This window comes from Alosa pseudoharengus, unplaced genomic scaffold, assembly GCF_046254945.1.
Source record: "Alosa pseudoharengus isolate Yale_2024_CS ecotype anadromous, Long Island Sound unplaced genomic scaffold, YU_APseudo_1.1 YU_APseudo_1.1_scf_21, whole genome shotgun sequence".
Taxonomy (NCBI): Eukaryota; Metazoa; Chordata; class Actinopteri; order Clupeiformes; family Clupeidae; genus Alosa; species Alosa pseudoharengus.
This window is the reverse complement of record NW_027468674.1, coordinates 35,099,469-35,111,602: the sequence shown is the minus strand read 5'-3', so window position 1 is coordinate 35,111,602 and position 12,134 is coordinate 35,099,469. Positions and strand designations below refer to the sequence as shown.

Sequence of the window (12,134 nt, the reverse complement as noted above, 5' to 3'; positions counted from 1 at the left end):
CCTGCCACAATTTGCCCCGTGCCACCTGCTTTCAGCTTTCATTAGCTTAGCACCTCACCATGACTACCATCACCTACTTTGCCCCCTGCCATCCCTGCTTCAGTTCCACCCGGCCACTGTTTTCCCCCCTGCCATCCCTGAATATGATACATAGGCACTGAATTTTCTCATTAGGCATTGCTGCGGATACCTTTAGGCCATGCTTGAACAGGTTGTTCCTTATGGACTTGATGAGGTGGGGCACATCAAAAACCACAGCGACCTTCTCAAGTCCAACAGTAAAGCAATGGGATTCTTCCCCCCCTTCAGGATCAAGTGGAGCCCCAAGAATGCGTAAGGCCTTGACGTTGTTTGTGGCCTGGTCACACACTACAGCCTGCACCTTAGAAATACATTGTCATGGTGATAGCAAGTTGTTAATGATGCAGCAATAGTGAAGGACCTATGTAACAGCCGCCAATTTTCGTAAAAAAGTAACAAAGCAAGCACAGGTAATACTTACGGCTCCTACACACAGTTGCGTTCCGTCAACGCATACCAGTGGGTGTTCCCAATGGTAGCTATGCAAATGACTTGAAGGTATAACCGTAATTTGATTGGCTGGTGCCTTCTGTTGTCTGTCGGTGCAGCAAAAGTTGAACTTTTCAACGCGTGCAACGGGAGAAACACGATGCAATGGGCCCACAATTCAGTTTGGGAACAGATGATGTAAGCCCATGTAAAGTGGATGGGATGAGTCTCCAGCACTGCACCGCATGCAACTGTGTGTGGGAGCCGTTAGTACAGTAATACTACAAAGGATCATGATGTGACATGGATCATTGCACATTTGCTAATTGTTAATGCTGTTTTTGTAGGCTAGTGTGACACTATACTTGTCTAACTGTGAGCCCAATCTGTTGCAGGTGCTGAATGGCCTCCCTGACGATGACTGCTATCTGGTCAGCTGGCATGGCACCGGCTGAGAACATGTATCCGATCATCTGTTGAGACAAGGTGTTGGTAAATGTTAGCAAATACTGCTTGTCAAAATTGCCATTAATGTACAATTTTGGTTTTGTGAAGTGTTAGATAGATAGATAGATAGATAGATAGATACTACTTACTATTTCATATTCTAACCTCCTTACCTGCTTCCATTTGCCTAATATGCACCTCGCCATAACAACCATCACCTGCTTTGCAGCCTGTCCTGTCAGCGATGCGCCATAGATGGCATAATTTTTTGCATCATAATCAAAATGTCTCTTTATGGCCATCTCATCGAAGACCACATTGCACATTCTCTCCGCTGTTGTCATGTTGGAGGCTCTAATGTGCATTTAAGAAAGGATTCCCTGTAGATAACCTAGCTATTAAAATTGGCAGAAAAAAGTGTAATAAGAAACAGAATTTCCTTGTCATGTTGTAAAGTTCATATTGTGTAACGGTCTGTACAGGTAAATTGTTATTTACACAGAAATATCCAACACGTCTGGTTATGTACAGTGGGTATCAGTTAAGTTTGGACGGTTTCCTGCATGAATCGCGCACACTATATTCTTGGCAGAAATGGCACAAACTGCAGTTGACACAAACAACCACAAGGTGGCACTTGGGAGTTCTGCCACTACTATTTTTTTTTTTATTATTGTTATTTATTTTACTATTATTTACGATTCAATAAAAATATTTCTAAAGAAAAACATTGCATCATTACTCCTGCCTGAATTCTAACTTAGGACTGCCTGAAAGTGGCAGACCTGAGGCCGTATTCACAAAGCCTTTTATCTTACCACTAGGAGTATTCCTAAACCGCACTAAAAGATTTTAGCTAGGAGTTTTCTCTTAAAAGTTATTCACAAAGCCTTTCAGACCTACTCTTAGTAAGGAAAAATGACAACTCCTAAACTAAGAGTGAGTCTTCGTTGCTATGGATGATGTCATTACTCATGCACAAGCTTGACTGAAGTGACCACCTTGATTGGCTGATGATTGTAACGCGGGAATGATTCCAAACACCTCCCTTACGATGATAAGTGACATGTGACAGGTCTGAGAATGCGTGCGCTACACAAGTAGGGCGAAGGACGGAAGATGATGACTGAATAAAAAGGCCTAGCCTAAATGAATAAAGAGTAAGGAAAAACAAATAGCCTAGTAGCCTAATGAAACATAGGCCTGGATTGATGCAGTATCGTTGCAACATTATTAAATTAATCTGTCACCATAGGCTATGCCTACGTTTGCAAATGCCACAAAAAGCTGTTTGTGAATAGGTCTTAGTGAGTTAGGAGTCCTCTCAACTTCTTTTAAGCTGTCCCAGACTTAGGTGCTACTTTTAGGTCTAAAATGCTTTGTGAATTACTTTTAGTGAAAAAAAGTTAGGAGTGACACGCCCATTACTTTTAGGAGTTGCTCCTAAATTCGCCACTTAGGAGCTACTTTTAGCCTTAAAATTCTTTGTGAATACGGCCCCTGTTCTGGAAATACATGCATTAACCCACTCGACCGTCAGACAACGTTTTCCTTTGTCATATGCAGGGCTTTGAACCGATTTTTTTTCCCAATCGGTTCGTTCCGAACAGAAACGGAATTATAACGTTTCCGGTTATGAGTTCCACCAATAAATTGACGTTCCTGAACCGGTTAGAACAAAAAAATACTGTTCCCGGAACGGTTAATTTCGTTCCTGTCAGCTTTTTAATGCTATAGAATTATGTCACATCTTTCTCATCCAGCTTAAACCAAATGTAATAATATTACAACCATTATTAAATAATAATAATTATATTATTATTAATAATAATAATTAAATAGGCCTACAATTATTTCAAATGTGTAGTTTATTGTTAAAAGAGAAAATTTCCACACAAACGTAACGACATTATTAAGACACTTGGTTATGCCACTCGGGCAGGCGCGCCTGCAGGTGTATGTATAAAGTTGCCCAAATGAATAGGTCATTGTAGACGTTGTTGTTGCATTATTGCATGTGGATGTTGTTATGCTATGTATGCACGAACCTAAAGGAAAAATACTGTCCACGCGTGAACGTTTTTTTCGGGGGGGGGGATGGGTGTGCGTACCATAGCATTAATTCCTGCAGGCGCCCCTGCACTAACTCGGCAACAACAAATTCCAACTGTCGGGGGAAAAGGCCATCCAGTAGGCCTACTCATACCGTAACAAGCCATCTGTGCATTAGGCAAACAGAGGTGTTGGCGCCATTTAGCCAAATATTCGCTAGTCCATCATTAACGTGGAGTCGACAAATATAGCTATTGTTATTGTGTTTGGAATGAGCGTTTTAATTAACGATGGATCGTAATTTACCTCTTATTTAAGATGTGGAGTGGAGACTTTGTAATCCACCGCTCTCTCTCCATTCAGTCAGCGAATGTCTGATGTGATGTCACACAAGTGAACCTCAGCCGTCATGGTAACGTGCGCAGGAAAATAATTACTTTTTTTTTTAGTTAATTAGGCAACGAAAACTTTGAGGAACGAAATAAAACCGGTATTAACCGGTTACCATTATTTTTAAATAAGTGTTCCTGTTCCAGAACATAAAAAATAATAACGTTTCCGGTTTCGTTCCTGTTCCCTGTAAAATACAAAAAGTTCCCGGTTTTCGTTTTCGTTCCTTGAACCGGTTCAAAGCCCTGGTCATATGAATGCTGTCATTTTGTTAACATTACTGTTAAGGAGATGCTGTAGGCAAAGGCTATATTTCAACCTCGTTAGTGTAGTAAAAAAAATTCAGAACTATTCACAAGGTTTCTGGGCAGCATATTTATGTTCTGTTAGCAAGCGAACTTCTTGTGACTGCCGACAAGTAGGCTACTTGAAGCCTACTGCCAGCTGACGAAGCTTTCATTTTAAAACATTACTAAGAGACAGGCAGTGTACAATCAAGAAATCCTGCCACTGTATCCAAAACTATGTTAGATAGATAGATAGATAGATAGATACTTTATTGATCCCCAGGGGAAATTCAAGAACAGTTTGACATTATGTACAAAGCTTATAGGCTACAGTGGACTAGCATGTTGCAGGGGCTGCTTAAAACACCGACAAACAACACACTGAAAACTCGGCCAATCACAGACCTTGCTGTCGAACTCTCCATCCGGTTCGACCACGGAACGCCACAGCAGTCTTATGCTGTCCCCAACCGGCTGCAGTTGTACTTACATTTCACGGAGCTGCGTGAATCACGTTTTTCATGAATGAAGTGTCAATTTTTAACTAGTACCCACTGTAGCGCTTCAGTGTTGTCACAGAAGGTAAAGAAAAAACACTCCTCAGATAGTTGTAAGCCTTGGGGCTGCTGTGGTATATTTGCAGCCACATGTGCTTCATATTTTTGGTGAAACGCCTTCCTCGACTGCTTTTCGGTGTTTCGGACAGTTGAAGTCCTGGCACTCCTCAGAACAACTTTCAAGTGCCTTTGCCAGAATGTTGTGAAGTCTAGGTTAAGAGTGGTAATGCATGTATTAAAATGTGCTGTTTCTGAAAATAACCCATAACACCTGTTGATATTCAAATAGTTTAATGGCATGTGACTTAGCTAACCTAGCTTATCATTTTTAGTAGTTATGCTAACTATGCTAACTAGCATGCTAACAACGATAACATGCTAACTATGCTAAATATGTGACTTAGCTAACCTAGCTAATCATTTTTAGTAGTTATGCTAACTATGCTAACTAACATGTTAACAATGTTAACATGCTAACTATGCTAACCATGTTACTTAGCTAATCATCTATAGCAGTTTTGTTAAAAATGCTAACATGTTAGCCATGCTAACATGCTAACCATGCTAACTAGCTACAGTGGGTAGGAGTCATGGTTGATGACAAGTAACAGTTACAATGGCTGAACAGTTAAAAAGTTCAGTAGTTTAAAGGGTTAAATTGTTTAATAGTGAAATATTGTAGTGAGGACTTTTATTTTGAAACAGTTTTTGGCAGAGGAAGCAGTTGAACAGGATGTGTAGTCTTAATAGGGCCAGTTTGTATGCTTAAAGCCTGAGACTGGCAGTTGATCCAGGTGGCCTGAACACCTGCCATAGGATTCTAATTGCTTAAAGGCCGTATTATGATGTCATAATCGGCAATGTTAAGTCTATGGGGATTTTTAAAAAAAGTATAAAAGTTTCAAAGTTGAAAAGACATACCAACCCGATCTGTTTGAAGACCTACGTTACAAAGTTTAAATGAAGTTTCTAAGTTAAACTGTTCAAGAGAAATTGCGTACGGAAAAAGTGGTAAGCGGAATAATAATAACTAGAAATGCAATTCCAAGGAATTACCAGTGCATGAAAATGCTAAAGTTGTGATGTAAAATATCATGTATAGTTAAAACAGATAATACAGAGATGGTTACTACGGTGATGCTAGGATAGACATGGTGGTTGCATAGCTTAATAAAAGTTGATAGTTTAAAAGTAGACTGTTTAAAAGCTGAATGTAGATAGTTTAAAAGTTGTTGATAGACAGTAGATAGTTTAAAAGTTGTTGATAGACAGCTAGTTTAATAGATAGTTTAATGATAGTTTAAAAGTAGACCGTTTAAAAGTTGAAGGTAAATAGTTTAAAAGTTGTTGACAGACTGGAAGTTGAATGAATGTTGATATTCAAATAGTTTAATGGCTGTGTATAGGTAGATATTTGACGATAACTGAAAGTTGGAATGGCTCTAATGTTTGCTAGCAGTTATGCTAAGATTTTTAACTATGCTAAACATGCTACTTAGCTAATGTTTTATAGCAGTGCTAGCAATGCTAACCTGCTAACAATGTTACTTAGCTAACGTTTTCTAGCAGTTTAATGAATGTTGATATTCAAATAGTTTAATGGCTGTGTATAGGTAGATATTTGACGATAACTGAAAGTTGGAACGGCTCTAATGTTTGCTAGCAGTTATGCTAAGATTTTTAATTCTGCTAACCATGCTACTTAGCTAATATTTTGTAGCAGTGCTAGCAATGCTAACATGCTAACCTTGCTACTTAACTAACATTTTCTAGCAGTTTTGCTAAACATGCTAACTAGAATGTTAACATGCTAGCATGTAAACCTAGCTAATCATTTTTAGCAGTTTTGCTAAAAATGCTAACTAGCATGTTAACATGCTAGCATGCTAACTATGTTAACCATGTTACTTAGCTAACTTAGCTAATCATTTTTAGCAGTTTTGCTAAAAATGCTAACTAGCATGCTAACATGCTAGTATGCTAACTATGCTAACCATGTTACTTAGCTAACCTAGCTAATCATTTTTAGCAGTTTTGTTAAAAATGTTAACAATGCTAACATGCTAACCATGCTAACTAGCTACAGTGGGTAGGAGTCATAGTGGATGAAAAGTGTTGACATGGTTGATGACAAGTTAAAAGTTGTTGATAGACAGCTAGTGAATGTATATAGTTTAAAAGTTTAAAAGTTGAATGTAGATAGTTTAAAAGTTGTTGATAGACAGCTAGTTTATACGGAGCCCTCCGGGTGACATGGGGGAAAAAAAACATGGGTTAGAAAAAAAAAAAAAAAGTAGTGGGGAAAAAAAAACATGAGGAAGAAAAAAAAAACGATGCACTTTTGCGGGATCTCATTGCGGGATCTCGCAAAGTTTTGCGGGATCTCGCAAAAAGTTTTGCGAGATCTCGCAAAACTTTGCGAGATCTCGCAAAACTTTTTTTCTACTTTTGGAACTTGCTGGGCTTCCTACTTGACCCCAATAGGCCCACAAACCACTACCGCCAGATGGCAATCGTATCATGATACTATGATTGCTCTATCACTGTTGCGTGTTGTGGGTTTTCTGGACACATTACATAGGCCTATGATACGGGAGGGAGAGGGAGACACCTGCGTGCACAACACAGTGTCACTCCCTACTCGTCAAAGGTCTGACGCATGGTCAAGGTTCCTTGGCGTCAAATTCCAACGAGAAAGGTGTACCTTTTGCGTTGTTTTTCGACGTGGGGGTCCGTCAGATAGACATTCATGTTAATCCCTCACCGTCAGATATAGACGAAAGGAAATCAAATGTCCATCAAAGGTGATGCCGTCACGCAACCCAGTCTGAAAATCTAACAGGCTTACAAAATAGCATGGCGAAAAAATATGGCTGTTACATTATTTTGAAGCTGCAGCAACGTGATATCTCGTAGCTCGCTACACCCTCATTCTGCCTGAGAAGGACCAAACCAGCAAGGTAACTACCATTTTATTCATTTCTGAGCTAGGGGAACTTCTTTTGTAAACAACTTGTTTTACATATTTATGTTTGTTTATACAGAATGTAATTGATATGTGCTTTCACAACTGATCAACAAATGGACCATTTTCTTGTGTTTGCACTAGCTTGACAGCAGTAGCAAGATATGTAAACATCCGGTAACGGCGAAGCTGGTTACGGTCATGTGACACACGCAACCACAAGAAAGCGGAAACGCGGCATAGAGCGAGCCATGTGGAGAAAGTTAAGCGACGTAAATTTTGTAAACAAGAATGCTGTTTTTTGTTGTTGTTTTCGAACAAAATATAGGTCTAGTTATCCTGAACAACACTCCTTCATGGTGTACAAAGCCTACTACAATCGTGCGATTTTAGTGCAATTTTTCAGTGCAGTTCAAAGTCTTGTAAGTGTAAAAGACTTGGTCAAATTATAGGCCTACATGAATTAGCTAAATACATCGTTATGCTTACATTTTCGAAATGAGTGCAATGATTTAATTTGACATTAAATTTCCTAGTTTTAAGCAGGTCAGTCTCACAATAAGTTATTTATCCTTGGGTCTGGGTAACTCATGGGACAAAACATGTTGTTAATATAGGCTATTACCGTTTTTTCCTGAAAAAAAGCCAACATTTCTGTGTCCAAAGTATTGCAATTTCTGCAGTGTAGGCTACTATGTAGTGCAGCTTTTAATGTACAAAGTACTGTATTTTCCTGCATATGAACTACAAATATTCCTCCAAAACCAGTGTTGACATTTGAAGTAGGCCTATTGGAGTTATTTTTTTGGTATTGTAGTATTTGAATATTTACCCACAACAGTTTTATGTATGCCTAATGTATTCTCAAGGCCATTTTTGCATAAGCTCTTCCTTTTTCATGCTAGAGATAATGTAATTATAACCATTGGCCATTTCATGTTTCAAACCTTTGAAATAATTTTATTGATGTTTACTGTTACACCTTAATTGTGCTTCAGCAATGCCAAGACACAATCTGTGAAGCCTGGCCCTGAAGAAGAGGAGGCATGGCCTGTCCCAATGCATGCAGGGCAAAACGAACATACATTTTGTGAGTATTGCTAATATTAAATGACATCCAGGTATACAATACACAACTATGTATAGGCTTGTTGCACGAGTGGTTTTTGGTGGGCTCATTTGTTTCCGATGGAGCCAGGTGTGTTTGAACCTGTCGCTATTGTTAATGTAATTAGTGTCTACACGGACTAGGTTGGTTGTTGCACCTAGTGAATCAGCACTTTACAATAAAGAAGGATTTATGCATGTGTTAAATTTGTTATTAATGGCCAAACAAGTAATTCAGTGTCGGAGTAAACATATAAGGAGCAAAATATAACAGAAGATGTCGTTACAACACAGCTAACACTCCACCGGAGATAGACGAGCCCACCGAGGAGCCTTTTGTGCGACTAGTCAATTAGTCTATGTAAATAAAATGATGGGGCAAATAAAGCAGAATAGTGGTTGCTAGGTTGGCATTTAGGTAGTGGTTGCAAGGTTGTTGCTAGGGCAATTGAGATGGTTCCTAGGTTGTTGCTATGGTAGAAATGGTGGTTGCTATACTAAACATAGTGGTTGCTATGTTGGTTGCTAGGGTATTACCCTGTTGGTTTCTGTGGTGGTTCCTAGGTTGACATTATGGTGGTGGTTGTTAGGTCAGTGGTAGGGTAATTGAGATGGTTCCTAGGTTGTTGCTATGGTAGATATGTTGGTTGCTATATTAAACAAAGTGGTTGCTATGCTGGTTGCTAGGGTGATCATGTTGGTTGCTACGGTGGTTGCTAGGTTGACATTATGGTGGTGGTTGTTAGGTCAGTGGTAGGGTAATTGGGATGGTTCCTAGGTTGTTGCTATGGTAGATATGTTGGTTGCTATAATAAACAAAGTGGTTGCTATGCTGGTTGCTAGGGTAATCTCGTTGGTTGCTATGCTGGTTGCTAGGGTAATCTTGTTTGTTGCTATGGTGGTTGCTAGGTTGAAATTGTAGTGGTGGTTGCTAGGTTATTGATAGGGTAATTGAGATGGTTGCTAGGGTGCTGCTAGGGTAGATATGGTGGTTGCAATGTGGTAGGGTAATAGAGATGGTTCCTAGGTTGTTGCCATGGTAGAAATGGTGGTTGCTATATTAAACAAAGCGGTTGCTATGCTGGTTGCTAGGGTAATCATGTTGGTTGCTATGGTGGTTGCTAGGTTGACATTATGGTGGTGGTTGTTAGGTCAATGGTAGGGTAATTGAGATGGTTCCTGGGTTGTTGCTATGGTAGATATGTTGGCTGCTATACTAAACATAGCGGTTTCTATGCTGGTTGCTAGGGTAATCATGTTGGTTGCTATGCTGGTTACTAGGGTAATCTTGTTGGTTGCTATGGTGGTTTCTAGAGAAAAAGAATATTAGAATATTAACAAACCCCCTCTTTTGATTGGTAGTGATAAGACTACAACTACATTTGCAAGAGAAAGTGTAGGGAACCATTAGCATAACAATGCACTTAAAACCTGCTAAATAGATTTTAACTGGTAATTAGGTGTTTTAATCAGTGAGTTTAGATTGTACAACACAATGAACAATGCCAGGGACACATTGGGTTGTAGCCATAACATCTACTTTGAATATTAAACTCCAAAACCTTAAATAATGATAATTGACAATCTTCCATTGACATAATTGGGAAGCATTTTTTCTTTACTCTAATGTCAGATGAAGTCAGTGCAATTGTATTATAAGGTGAATAACGTTTGCAGGTTGTTCAGGCCTTGCTGTGATATGGACCACCCTGGCCATTGTGGACTCCACTATTAGGGACAGGTAATTCAACCACCTAAAGCATATACTTTCTAAAAGTCTTGCCTTTACATCCTACAGAAGTTCGAGAGGGTCCCATGTGTGCAGTGCTGCCCTTCTGCTTTGTGATGGCCGTGAACTTCAACAAGGTGGGACACCTAGTGACAGGCTTTCAGAAAATGTACAGTTCGGTGAATATGCCTTTCCTTCGTTTTGTAGCTTGAAACGTGTCATATATATCCTTCATTCACCAGTATATGTGCACAAAAGTTTGCAGGAACAGTGGAATACAGATTATTATAGCTTAAATCATATCTATACACTACATGATGATCTATCCTTATATTTCACCCTAAAAACTACCAGTGCTCAAAAGTATCCGTCACTCAGAACAGTGATCTCATCCTGGCATATGATATTGTCAAGCACACAGAAGGGTGAAATATAACTTATTATATCTTAAATCACATTTACACACTACAATAATTCCAAAAATATATCATTTAGGGTTCTTAAGATGATCTATCCTTATATTTAATATCTAATTAGATTTAGACATACAAAATAGAACCATGTACAGATTTATGGCCGCCAAAGTTTGCAGAAAGGTGGGATATGTCCTAATGTATGTTAATTCACATCTACTAGTGAAAAGCTTTCAGAAAATATATGGTTTGGTTAGGTGAAATTGCTTTGCATTTGAGTTGGAGCTTAAAACGTATCATAAGTGCCTTTCATTCACCAATATACAAAATAGAGCCATGTACAGATTTATGTCCTCCAAAGTTTGCAGGAAGATGAGATATGTCCTAATGTACGTTAATTCACATCTACTAGTGAAAAGCTTTCAGAAAATATATGGTTTGGTTAGGTGAAATTGCTTTGCCTTCGAGTTGGAGCTTAAAACGTATCATATGTGCCTTTCGTTTGCCAATATACAAAATAGAACCATGTATAAATTTGTCCTAATGTTTTCTAGACTTATTTTAAATTTGTCCCCTCTACTTATGTTTTCACAGATCCTTGCTCCTGATATCCTGATGTTTGGGTTGCATTACATTATATGACTCCAACAGAACACCTACAGAAATAAGTGTTCCACTACTAATTTTTTGCTCATCTGTGGTTCTCCTGACTCTGGCATGTTTGGAGAGCAAGGATTCCAATGAATGACTGCTCATCATTTGCACCATTAACACAATCATCCTTCAATCCCTCAAGATCCCCTCTCTCTACATCAAAGGAGCTGATAATGTGGTGTCCTTCCACAAGCAACAAGACAGCCAGCATGTAAACAAGGCCCGCCTTGTTTGTCTACTTCCTGAGGAGGCTGAATCATGCTGGCCTTGACACCTTAGTTCTTGCTTCCATGTACAGCTGTGTTGTGGAGCACATCCTCACTTCCTGTGGTGTACTGCATCAGGTGGTTACAACAGTACAGAGTATTGGCAGCAATCTACCCATTGTCAATGACCTTTACATCAGTAGATACATATAAGACTTTCTACAGGTATTTTGCATCATGAAGAATTCCACCCTACTTGCTAATGGACTGAATCCCCCCTCCCTGTATGGAGTATCAGGACTAGAACCGCCTGGCTGAGGAACAGTGAGGCTAATAAACTCACCACACATAAAGATAACTGTCTCACACTAACTACTGCTCTTAGCATGATATAAGTACCACACCAAGTAATTGGTGCTATTTTACTATAGGCTTCAGCAATACTGCTATTTTTGCACTTAGATTAAAATTTCCATAATCACATTAAAAACTTTAACTGATTACCATTGTTTTGCATTTTAGAGTGATTTTAACCAGTTATACTGCATGTGAGTGACGGAGCAAAATGCATTTCATTGTATTGTAGGCCTACTAAATACATGACAATAAACCAAACTTGAACTTGAATCTAGGCTTTGTAAATATGGGATCAGAGTGAAATTACCTCACACACCCTGGAAGCTACAGTAACACACAATCAGATTCAGATCAGGTCTCAAATACAGCAAACCAGTTTATTCCCCTAAATCAATTTGTGCCGCATGTTGTTATTAGTTGAAAATTACTGGTGTAACCTTATCTGACCTGTCTGACCTTT

General features: G+C 39.0%; 1 long non-coding RNA gene across 1 annotated transcript; it reads left to right on the top strand.

Annotated features, from left to right (window-relative positions):
* The first annotated feature begins 7,376 nt into the window (after positions 1-7,376).
* Positions 7,377-11,205, top strand: LOC143138628 (uncharacterized). Its single transcript, XR_012990270.1, has 4 exons — positions 7,377-7,480; positions 8,207-8,298; positions 10,114-10,181; positions 11,052-11,205. It is a non-coding gene; the product is annotated as an uncharacterized LOC143138628 (long non-coding RNA).
* The last annotated feature ends 929 nt before the right edge of the window (positions 11,206-12,134 follow it).